Below are 12648 nucleotides of genomic sequence, written 5' to 3'. Positions count from 1 at the left end.
CAAGTTCTAGATCTCTCATTGTTGCTGCTGTGAGCTACGCAATAAAGGAGATTTGCATAATATTGGCCTCCGTGTCGTGCCATAAAATCCCTATTTACCGGGAAACTTTTTTACCACGGGCTCCGCTGAATGTATTTACTTTCCCTACTCAACATAACTTTGTAGTTTGAACGGTGTCGGGATCCCTTTTACAGCAACAAGCATTAAAATGGCAAATTAGGATTAAATACTGCACAGAATGTGCTGCATAATCTGACTCTCTTGACATAATTTAGCCAACTCTCTCCTGCCGCACAATTTATGATTGAATACGTCCACTAGGCGAGCTCATCTTGGCCCACTGGCTGCACTAAACTCACACCAGAGCCAATAGCGTGAGGCTCTCAGCAGCACGGCTGGCCTCCTCACTCCAGGTCATTACCCATCAATATGTGTCTGCCCCAGTGGATCAAAACAGGACTCACTCTTCAGACACATTCAATTCTTGGCCTCTCTACCGAGACTGCAGAGGGTAGTCAATTGTCTTACAGCTAGAAGGGAAATTACAGTTAGTCAGTTTTCACCAAGAATCATGTTGTGTTATATTTTCATGATAATCATTATATACGTAGGTCATTTTATTACATGTATTATCTATGTATTTAGACAATAACTACTTTGTGCTTGCACGGGTGGGTTCGGATCCCATCCTCGTCGCCAATTCAAGCTCTATCGGTAGAAGGAGGACGCTTCATAGGCATTGCAGTGAACAGTAGAAGGGTTTATTCCTCGAGATAATAAAGTCAGCACTCGGGTCCCTTAGGGGACACACCAGAGAATGAACAGGAACCGGTCCAGCCTGGAATGCCCGAGGCACTCTCATGCTAAACATTCCAACCACCATGACATCACACAGCATCAATCCTGGAACTAACCAAACACAGAAGTCACTGCCTAAACACATGGATAATACATATCAGAAAAAGACCTACATACAAAATAATGATAAAAACATAAACCAACAAACAATTAGAACCTATTTTTCCGCTAAGGTCCCCGTCCTCTGGGTGGGTAGATAAACACAGCCGTAAATACGCTGCAAAGGGCCCCGGTGACACTGCACCTGCTGGATTATTGTTGTCTCCGCCCAAAGAATACCTCTGTGCCCTCACAACACAGCCAACAAACCTATTAATCTCTTATGTGCACAGAGGGCACTGGTATGTTTAAGGGGTTCTCACTCTAATGTGCTCACACTGCTACCAGTGGCACGTTTAGACAGGGGCGTAGCTTCAGGGGGCTGTTTGGGTTCTTACAACACCCCAAACCCCAATAAATGTCTACTGTAGTAATTAGTTGGGTACAGGTGATTTAGTTCAGGTTTGGCAATAAGTGTGTCGGATTGTATGTGGGATTTTTGAATCCACATGCAGACAAAAACACATAACTTTCGGTTATTTCACAAATTAATGAGTTTTCGGCACCCCTCATGAATACTATTACCATATTGAAGCCATAACAACATAATGTGGTTAAATCACCAAATTCAGATCCAGTGGAGGTTGTCCCTCTTAGTCAGTTGGTCAGTTCTCTTTCTTTGACAGTAAAATCAGCCTCCTTACAGACTGTCAAAAATTGCAATGTCGACTATATTTCAAGTCGCCACAGCGGGGTATTGGGTAAAGTTTTCAATAAGCAATAATCGCGCCTCGGTTCGACCTCATTGGCTACGATACTGCCACTGCGCAAAGCTAAAGAGAGGTAAATCACTCGAGGTACGCACCGGAAAAGAAACTTAGTACACTTAGAGTGTGGAAAAATCGGCCTCACACATCACTCAGACACATGTAACAACAACTCACCAGGAGCAATACTCTGAACTATACTCTATTACCTGTCAGCCTTATAAACACGATGTATTGTGCGCAAAGGATTCTGGGGGTACATATGCTAATTAGCATTTCCTTTCAAAGGTCCCGGTCAATGGCTTGAGCAAAAATTCCTGTGACATCACAGATATGTAAGAGGGCACTTTTAGTAAAGAAAGTAGCACAAAGCATAGATACTGAGTGAAAAGTAGAACTAATACCTAACTGTGGCACAAAGAATGAAAGAGGCACACCTTTTATTGCATGACATCCACATGTTGAGCTGTTTTCTGCTGCCTGCACACTGTACATTTCTCTTTCTTTCAACGCAAAATCCCTATTTACCGGGAAACTTTTTTACCACGGGCTCCGCTGAATGTATTTACTTTCCCTACTCAACATAACTTTGTAGTTTGAACGGTGTCGGGATCCCTTTTACAGCAACAAGCATTAAAATGGCAAATTAGGATTAAATACTGCACAGAATGTGCTGCATAATCTGACTCTCTTGACATAATTTAGCCAACTCTCTTGCCGCACAATTTATGATTGAATACGTCCACTAGGCGAGCTCATCTTGGCCCACTGGCTGCACTAAACTCACATCAGAGCCAATAGCGTGTGGCTCTCAGCAGCAAAGCTGGCCTCCTCACTCCAGGTCATTACCCATCAATATGTGTCTGCCCCAGTGGATCAAAACAGGACTCACTCTTCAGACACATTCAATTTTTGGCCTCTCTACCGAGACTGCAGAGGGTTGCCAATTGTCTTACAGCTAGAAGGGAAATTACAGTTAGTGAGTATTCGCCAAGAATCATGTTGTGTTATATTTTCATGTTAATCATTATATACGTAGGTCATTTTATTACATGTATTATCTATGTATTTAGACAATAACTACTTTGTGCTTGCACGGGTGGGTTCGGATCCCATCCTCGTCGCCAATTCAAGCTCTATCGGTAGAAGGAGGACGCTTCATAGGCAAAGCAGTGAACAGTAGAAGGGTTTATTCCTCGAGATAATAAAGTCAGCACTCGGGTCCCTTAGGGGACACACCAGAGAATGAACAGAGGAACCTGTCCAGCCTGGAATGCCCGAGGCACTCTCATGCTAAACATTCCAACCACCATGACATCACACAGCATCAATCCTGGAACTAACCAAACACAGAAGTCACTGCCTAAACACATGGATAATACATATCAGAAAATGACCTACATACAAAATAATGATAAAAACATAAACCAACAAACAATTAGAACCTATTTTTCCGCTAAGGTCCCCGTCCTCTGGGTGGGTAGATAAACACAGCCGTAAATACGCTGCAAAGGACCCCGGTGACAATGCACCTGCTGGATTATTGTTGTCTCCGCCCAAAGAATACCTCTGTGCCCTCACAACACAGCCAACAAACCTATTAATCTCTTATGTGCACAGAGGGCACTGGTATGTTTAAGGGGTTCTCACTCTAATGTGCTCACACTGCTACCAGTGGCACGTTTAGACAGGGGCGTAGCTTCAGGGGGCTGTTTGGGTTCTTACAACACCCCAAACCCCAATAAATGTCTACTGTAGTAATTAGTTGGGTACAGGTGATTTAGTTCAGGTTTGGCAATAAGTGTGTCGGATTGTATGTGGGATTTTTGAATCCACATGCAGACAAAAACACATAACTTTCGGTTATTTCACAAATTAATGAGTTTTAGGCAACCCTCATGAATACTATTACCATATTGAAGCCATAACAACATTATGTGGTTAAATCACCAAATTCAGATTCAGTGGAGGTTGTCCCTCTTATTCAGTTGGTCAGTTCTCTTTCTTTGACAGTAAAATCAGCCTCCTTAGAGACTGTCAAAAATTGCAATGTCGACTATATTTCAAGTCGCCACAGCGGGGTATTGGGTAAAGTTTTCAATAAGCAATAATCGCGCCTCGGTTCGACCTCATTGGCTACGATACTGCCACTGCGCTAAGCTAAAGAGAGGTAAATCACTCGGGGTACGCACCGGAAAAGAAACTTAGTACACTTAGAGTGTGGAAAAATCGGCCTCACACATCACTCAGACACATGTAACAACAACTCACTAGGAGCAATACTCTGATCTATACTCTACCTGTCAGCCTTATAAACACGATGTATTGTGCGCAAAGGATTCTGGGGGTACATATGCTAATTAGCATTTCCTTTCATAGGTCCCGGTCACCGCTTGAGCAAAAATTCCTGTGACATCACAGATATGTAAGAGGGCACTTTCAGTAAAGAAAGTAGCACAAAGCATAGATACTGAGTGAAAAGTAGTACTAATACCTAACTGTGGCACAAAGAATGAAAGAGGCACACCTTTTATTGCATGACATCCACATGTTGAGCTGTTTTCTGCTGCCTGCACACTGTACATTTCTCTTTCTTTCAACGCAAAATCCCTATTTACCGGGAAACTTTTTTACCACGGGCTCCGCTGAATGTATATACTTTCCCTACTCAACATAACTTTGTAGTTTGAACGGTGTCGGGATCCCTTTTACAGCAACAAGCATTAAAATGGCAAATTAGGATTAAATACTGCACAGAATGTGCTGCATAATCTGACTCTCTTGACATAATTTAGCCAACTCTCTCCTGCCGCACAATTTATGATTGAATACGTCCACTAGGCGAGCTCATCTTGGCCCACTGGCTGCACTAAACTCACATCAGAGCCACTAGCGTGAGGCTCTCAGCAGAAAAGCTGGCCTCCTCACTCCAGGTCATTACCCATCAATATGTGTCTGCCCCAGTGGATCAATACAGGACTCACTCTTCAGACACATTCAATTCTTGGCCTCTTTACCGAGACTGCAGAGGGTTGTCAATTGTCTTACAGCTAGAAGGGAAATTACAGTTAGTCAGTTTTCACCAAGAATCATGTTGTGTTATATTTTCATGATAATCATTATATACGTAGGTCATTTTATTACATGTATTATCTATGTATTTAGACAGTAACTACTTTGTGCTTGCACGGGTGGGTTCGGATCCCATCCGCGTCGCCAATTCAAGCTCTATCGGTAGAAGGAGGACGCTTCATAGGCATAGCAGTGAACAGTAGAAGGGTTTATTCCTCGAGATAATAAAGTCAGCACTTTATTAGGGGACACACCAGAGAATGAACAGAGGAACGGGTCCAGCCTGGAATGCCCGAGGCACTCTCATGCTAAACATTCCAACCACCATGACATCACACAGCATTAATCCTGGAACTAACCAAACACAGAAGTCACTGCCTAGACACATGGATAATACATATCAGAAAAAGACCTACATACAAAATAATGATAAAAACATAAACCAACAAACAATTAGAACCTATTTTTCCGCTAAGGTCCCCGTCCTCTGGGTGGGTAGATAAACACAGCCGTAAATACGCTGCAAAGGGCCCCGGTGACACTGCACCTGCTGGATTATTGTTGTCTCCGCCCAAAGAATACCTCTGTGCCCTAACAACACAGCCAACAAACCTATTAATCTCTTATGTGCACAGAGGGCACCGGTATGTTTAAGGGGTTCTCACTCTAATGTGCTCACACTGCTACCAGTGGCACGTTTAGACAGGGGCGTAGCTTCAGGGGGCTGTTTGGGTTCTTACAACACCCCAAACCCCAATAAATGTCTACTGTAGTAATTAGTTGGGTACAGGTGATTTAGTTCAGGTTTGGCAATAAGTGTGTCGGATTTTATGTGGGATTTTTGAATCCACATGCAGACAAAAACACATAACTTTCGGTTATTTCACAAATTAATGAGTTTTAGGCACCCCTCATGAATACTATTACCATATTGAAGCCATAACAACATAATGTGGTTAAATCACCAAATTCAGATCCAGTGGAGGTTGTCCCTCTTATTCAGTTGGTCAGTACTCTTTCTTTGACAGTAAAATCAGCCTCCTTAGAGACTGTCAAAAATTGCAATGTCGACTATATTTCAAGTCAGTTCAATTCAGTTCATGAAGCTTTATTCGGTTCATAATAGGAATGACCATAAAAGCGCAGCAAACAGGCAATAAAATTAGAAAAATGCAAACATGATTATGATTAAAAACTCATACTTTTTCTAAAAGCCATAGATTTACATATAAAACTGGCAGTATAAAAACATATATCGGGTGGTCCAAATTATACAACAAACACATAGCATCCTCCACATTAAAAACTCCATACTTAAGAAATATTGGTTTTAAAAAGGAGATCCTAACATTCTGAAATAGGGAACAGGTGAGCATAAAGTGCATTGTGCTTTGCTTTGAATGTCCATCACAGGGACAAGGGCCCAAAGGGGGCTTTTTAGGATGTGGGAAGGCTACTAATACATGAGCAATGCCAACTCTTAGTCTACTCAATACAAACTTATGAGTTGGCCTAGTTACTACGCTCAAGTAATGCTGAAATCCCTCAACAGCAATATATTTATTGTAAGTTTTAACAGTAGCGAGGGAGTTAGCTATTACTGAACGTTTATGAGCTTTATGTGACATAAAGGTGTTTTTTAGGTCCTGTTTAGCAAGGCCTCTGGGGGGGACAGTTTTCTAACAACAAATTAATATCAAAGATACTGTTATAACAGTCTACCAAATATTTAAGCCACGGTATCTGCATACAATCGTCTAATCCAAGGCAGTCCCTAATTACGAGTTGTTTGAACTCAGTCTCTTCCTTAAGCCAAATTGCTCGATAAAGCAATAAAGGCCTAAGAGAGGCGAGCTCGGTCAGATGGAAAACCCCAGTCTCTCTATGGATCAACTCTGTTGGGGCAGATTTAGGGAGGCACAATAATTTCTTAAGAAAGGTTTTTTCTTCTATCTGTAAACAATCAGTATTACAATAGCCCCAAAGCCCCGCCCCATAAAGGGCAATGGATACGCTACGTGCCTTGTAGATTTCCAGCATATCCTTGATTCGCCTGTCCCCCAGCTTAGACGCAAATTTAAAAATGCCATAAGAGCTTTTGATCATTTTAGTTCGGACATTCGTTAGTTCATGCCCCCACCTACCATCGCTAGTAAAAGTTACCCCCAGATAGCAAAAACTGTTCACATGCTGCACTTTAACCCCTTCTATAAAAAGGAGTGGTTTCTGCCTGATTTAGTTCCACAAGTCATCGTATGTGTTTTATTCTTATTGATCAGCAGTCTCCTGCTCCCAATAAATTCAGTGAATTTGTCCATCAGGCGCTGTAGACCGACGGGTGTCCGTGACAGGAGCACCGCGTCGTCTGCATACAGCAGAACTGGGACACTATCCCCTGCAACCTGTGGAGCATCAGCCTTGATGGTTTTTAAGGCGACTTCAACCCCATTAACAAAAAGGGTAAATAAAAGGGGCGCAAGGACACAGCCCTGCCTAAATCCCCGTTTCATATTAAAATTGTTAGTACATTCCCCACTAACACCATACCGGACACATGTTTGCAGCTTGCTGTATAGTCAGGCGAGAAAAAAGATAATTTCTTTCGGGGCGCCCATATCAAGCAAAACTGACCAAAGAAGTGAGTGATTAACTAAATCAAAAGCACTACTAAGGTCAGCAAAGCAAAGATAGATGTTACCGGGTTTGGCTCTAGTGTACTTGCCTATCAACAATTCTAAATTCAGGCACTGTTCTAGGGTCCCTCTTCCCTTCCTGAATCCATATTGTGAGTTTGGAGGAATTCCATTCTCATCAGCCCACTCCTCTAATCTGGAAAGCAGAACTCTGCTCATAATTTTTACAGATGAGTCGAGCAGGCTGATGGGCCGGTAATTACTTGCCAATGTTTTATCCCCCTTTTTATAGATTGGGACTATAATGGAGTCGCCCCATGTTGGTGGGATCATGGTAGTTACTGCAGCGTTGAGTACCAAAGTGAGTATTGGTCCCCAAAGCTGTGGTTGGGCCTTATAAACATCTATCGGGACTCCATCTGGCCCCTGGGCCTTACCCCCTTGCCATTCTCCACCTCTCCCAGCAAAATATCTAAAGGCACTACAGGCCAAGTCCTATTTTCATGAGGCATCATAGTATTATCTTGGAAAATAGTATTATCTTGGAAAATCACGGAGAAATGGTTCACCCAGTCCTCACTGGCCACATTAGAGAAAAGATGAGGGATTTTATCATCTTGGAGGAAAGGGGAGTTAACAGTAGACCAAAACAGGCGACTATCGGCAGTTTCTGCTGCCTGAGTAAGATGATCCCAGGCTTCCTGCTGTAATTCCTTCTTTCTTTTGGATAGCGCCTTTTTATAATCGAGTCTTAAAAGTTTGACTCTATCCTTGTCCCTTGGGGTAACGCCAGATCTTGTTTGAGTTGTGAGAGCAGGGACGTACAGGCATGGTCAAACCATCCAATCCCTTTCCCTCCTCTGCCAACTTTTTTCCCCATAAAGATGTTATTAATGACAGTATTGATGTTAAGAAAATGAGTCATAACCTGAGCAGACGAGCATCCTAAAGTTAAGATAATGTCAATATCCGTCCTGCATTTATTTATAATTAAGGGTTCCACTATAGCCAAATTTTCCCCTTTCCATCTCAGCCTAACCCCATTAGGCCTATGTGGCTCTATATTTGCCAATACTCTAGTGGGAAATTCAATTCTAACCATCCATGTAGTTATTTGCAAGCTAACGCAATTATGGTCGCTCAAGGAGGATGTGTCCCTTATTTTAATTATGCAATGAGGTACCAAATTAGATGAGACCATAATATGATCAATAATGGAGCTCCCATTCCTTCCAGTAAAAGTGGAGATTGGACACTCACTTTCCTCCTGTACAGTACTCAATAGCTCTAGGTCAAACGAAACCATAGTGCTATTGATTAATTCTCCGTAAGCATTATGTGGAAAGTGGGACATGCTCTCCCCACTGTTAGTTAGGATCCCACAAGCCCTAGAGGAGGATAAACTACAAACTTGTAAATTAAAATCCCCCACCCAAACAAAAATAAAAGTGCATGTTGCTTCGCTTACCAGCTTCATTAGGGCACAGGATAATTCATCTATCACTTTGTGCCGGGAATTAGTAAAATTATTATTATAAAAATTAATTAAAAGCACATCGGTGCCGTCCAGTAAACGTACCCACAGGATTTGGGAATGTGGTTCAATTAACAAATGTTTGATAATAGTCAACTTGACGTCTACTGAGATAAGGATAAGGAGACCTCCCTTTGCCCTGCCATGGCTGGATCCTGAGGCATCTAAACTGTAGCATGTGTACCCTTCAAGGCTAGGTTTATCAACACACCACGTCTCTTGCAGGCATAAAATATCATAGGACCTTACAATGTCCTCCCATTCCAGCTTGAGTGCCTTAGATGCCCATCCGGCAATATTCCAGCTTGCCATAGAAATCCCCACAGAATGACAATTATTGGTGATACCAAGAATACTATTGGTACTATTACCCTTGTTACTTTGGTCAGACGCCGGCCCGCCTATGCAATTACCTATAGCATTCACTGTGTCCTCAACAATGTCGTTCACACAGTGAACTACTGTCCCACTTTCCAAATTACCCGTACTGGCAGAAGGTAAATCCTCTCTCACCTCATTTGTGTTATTCTTGTTGGTACTCAGGATAACATCCCTCCTAGTCCCAGGCCCCCTCTGATGTCAATCATTTCGGTCCAAGAAACTCAGGGACTTGTACCTGTTCTGGACCGGGACTTGATAAACCATACCATTAACAGGCGAGAAAACGTTGTCACAGTTAGGTGCAAAATTAGGGGTATATGTTACAAATCTGTTACCAAAGGGGACAGGATTCAACAAGGGCGTGGGCAGGATAGATCTACCACCATTAATTTCAGGATTAAAAATAGGTAACGAAGATCTGTCACCATTGGGTATAAAATTAGGGGCGAAAACCCTAGCTTTACAGTTGGCGGGGGGCAACCTATTGAGATGATTATAAAAGTAGCCCAAGGGTCGTGCGGCTACATCGGTCTCAGACTGTGTTAAAGCTGCTGCTCTAAGTAAGACCGTCGCAACATGCTGGGGGAATTTAGAATTGACGATCACACAGTCACCCCCGCAGGTCTTCCTAGTATTACCAATCCAGTTAACCCTTCTGGTAGGTATAATTTGGTCCGAATAGGTAACTGGGTAATCACAGCGACGATTTAGCCATGAGACCGTTTTATTTTTTAAAGAATCTAGGGATTCCTGAGAAGGTGGGGCCTGGATTAGGGGCGGGACATTAGTTAGGACCACGACATAGGGTACACACTCCGGAGGGAGGTCTACTGAACGATTATTTATACCCACAGCTACCCTATCAGAACCAGCTACAACAGCTGGCGCAACTGGTGGCGGCATGGCCCTGTCTCTATTCGGAGCTTGTAATGTAATTTCCCCAGCAATTGCCACTGCAGGCCCTGTGGCTGCAGATGTATCCACCGGTACCTGCACTGGTCGACCCGTATTACGGTCTGGTAGTGATTTCAGGCAAGTCGAAGCAGGTGTCGCCTGTGATGATTATCTTCCTATATTTGAGGCAGTGTTTATTTGACAAGGCCTCCCCTTATCTGGCTTAGGGGCAGGTTGGGGACATGTTGCAACTCTAATGGCTAATGCGGATTTATCCAATTTGGTTACTTGCTGATCCACCAAGGCCCACAATCTCAATACTTCAGCCGACAATGCATCATTTTTAACAAGTAAAGGCTCCACAACCGACTTCAGTTTATCTTCAATGCGACTCACTAACAAGTCAAATTGGTTAATATTAAGAGTAACACAACTGTCCTTAGTAGGAGTCTCTTTATCACCAATGTTCTCCTTGGGGGTGGAGTCCTTTTTTTTCCTGACCGAGTGACTACCCCGTTTCATGGTAGGTTTCCTACATGCTCTCATAAAACGTGTAGCCCTAGTGGATTGTTGCGGGGTACCATCAGGAATCTCAGATAAGACTAGCAGGTCTTCCACTGCAGTAAGATCGACTGGAACCTCTATAGCAATAGTTTCAACATTAATACTGATGTTATTAATCTCGGCCGCCTCGTTAATGTCGTTGCTACCCTCATTGGTGGGGTCCAGTTGTAGGTCAGGTAGAATGCCTTTCCCTAGCGATTTTCTTCTATCGCTATTAATTCTGCTGACAACTTTCAGCAAATAGTTGTCCGGTAGAGTGGTTTGGATAGACATGGTTGGTGGCGAGTCAAAGTCACAAGGCAGCACACAAGGGATCGGAGATGCAAGACCCACACAATCCCTGCTATGGGCTTTGAAAAAAGAATAACAATCCTATGAGTATGGATTGGCAATTACTCACAATTACAGCCAAGAGGGATGGCCCGTCCCGTCCTCCGTTGTCCCCGGACGGCCACAGACGGCCCGCCCTCTGCCCGGGCTCAGACCGGCGTCGCCCGCGCGCGTTCCGCGACGCGGAGGGAGCGTTCTGATTTTGTAGCTCCTCCGGGCGCGCTGCGGCAGGAAGTTGGTGCTAGGCCCCCTGGGAGCTATAGTCTCCAGCCGCCAGTCGCCAGGTGGAGTAGAGCGACCGCGGCGAGACCACAGCGTTAGGGCCCCAGAAGCTGCCTGCGTCCTGCTGGTGAGTTTTCCCGGTCTCCCGGTCTGCTGTGGCATAAAAATGCACCCCTTGTCAACTCAAAATTCAGCCTCCTTAGAGACTGTCAAAAATTGCAATGTCGACTATATTTCAAGTCGCCACAGCGGGGTATTGGGTAAAGTTTTCAATAAGCAATAATCGCGCCTCGGTTCGACCTCATTGGCTACGATACTGCCACTGCGCAAAGCTAAAGAGAGGTAAGTCACTCGAGGTACGCACCGGAAATGAAACTTAGTACACTTACAGTGTGGAAAAGCCACCCTCACACATCACTCAGACACATGTAACAACAACTCACCAGGAGCAATACTCTGAACTATACTCTATTACCTGTCAGCCTTATAAACACGATGTATTGTGCGCAAAGGATTCTGGGGGTACATATGCTAATTAGCATTTCTTTTCAAGGGTCCCGATCACCGCTTGACCAAAAATTCCTGTGACACCACAGATATGTAAGAGGGCACTTTTAGTAAAGAAAGTAGCACAAAGCATAGATACTGAGTGAAAAGTAGTACTAATACCTAACTGTGGCACAAAGAATGAAAGAGGCACACCTTTTATTGCGTGACATCCACATGTTGAGCTGTTTCTGCTGCGTGCACACTGTACATTTCTCTTTCTTTCAACGCAAAATCCCTATTTACAGTGAAACTTGTTTACCACGGGCTCCGCTGAATGTATATACTTTCCCTACTCAACATAACTTTGTAGTTTGAACGGTGTCGGGATCCCTTTTACAGCAACAAGCATTAAAATGGCAAATTAGGATTAAATACTGCACAGAATGTGCTGCATAATCTGACTCTCTTGACATAATTTAGCCAACTCTCTCCTGCCGCACAATTTATGATTGAATACGTCCACTAGGCGAGCTCATCTTGGCCCACTGGCTGCACTAAACTCACACCAGAGGCAATAGCGTGAGGCTCTCAGCAGCAAAGCTGGCCTCCTCACTCCAGGTCATTACCCATCAATATGTGTCTGCCCCAGTGGATCAAAACAGGACTCACTCTTCAGACACATTCAATTCTTGACCTCTCTACCGAGACTGCAGAGGGTTGCCAATTGTCTTACAGCTAGAAGGGAAATTACAGTTAGTGAGTTTTCGCCAAGAATCATGGTGTGTTATATTTTCATGTTAATCATTATATACGTAGGTCATTTTATTACATGTATTATCTATGTATTTAGACAGTAACTACTTTG

General features: G+C 43.5%; 1 protein-coding gene and 3 non-coding genes across 4 annotated transcripts in view; all 4 read right to left on the bottom strand.

Moving 5' to 3' along the window:
• Nucleotides 1-12648, bottom strand: part of TRIM44 (tripartite motif containing 44) — a 504386-nt gene that overhangs the window by 172576 nt on the left and 319162 nt on the right. The window lies entirely within an intron of this gene.
• Nucleotides 1593-1732, bottom strand: LOC144826706 (U4 spliceosomal RNA). The gene has a single exon (XR_013609901.1). It is a non-coding gene; the product is annotated as a U4 spliceosomal RNA (small nuclear RNA).
• On the bottom strand, nucleotides 3687-3826 carry LOC144826692 (U4 spliceosomal RNA). Its single transcript, XR_013609888.1, has one exon. It is a non-coding gene; the product is annotated as a U4 spliceosomal RNA (small nuclear RNA).
• On the bottom strand, nucleotides 11489-11628 carry LOC144826765 (U4 spliceosomal RNA). Its single transcript, XR_013609935.1, has one exon. It is a non-coding gene; the product is annotated as a U4 spliceosomal RNA (small nuclear RNA).

The sequence above is a fragment of the Lissotriton helveticus genome, chromosome 3_2 (genome assembly GCF_964261635.1).
Source record: "Lissotriton helveticus chromosome 3_2, aLisHel1.1, whole genome shotgun sequence".
In the NCBI taxonomy this organism is placed as follows: domain Eukaryota; kingdom Metazoa; phylum Chordata; class Amphibia; order Caudata; family Salamandridae; genus Lissotriton; species Lissotriton helveticus.
Note: the sequence above shows the minus strand (reverse complement) of the source record. Positions and strands in the feature narration are given on the sequence as shown.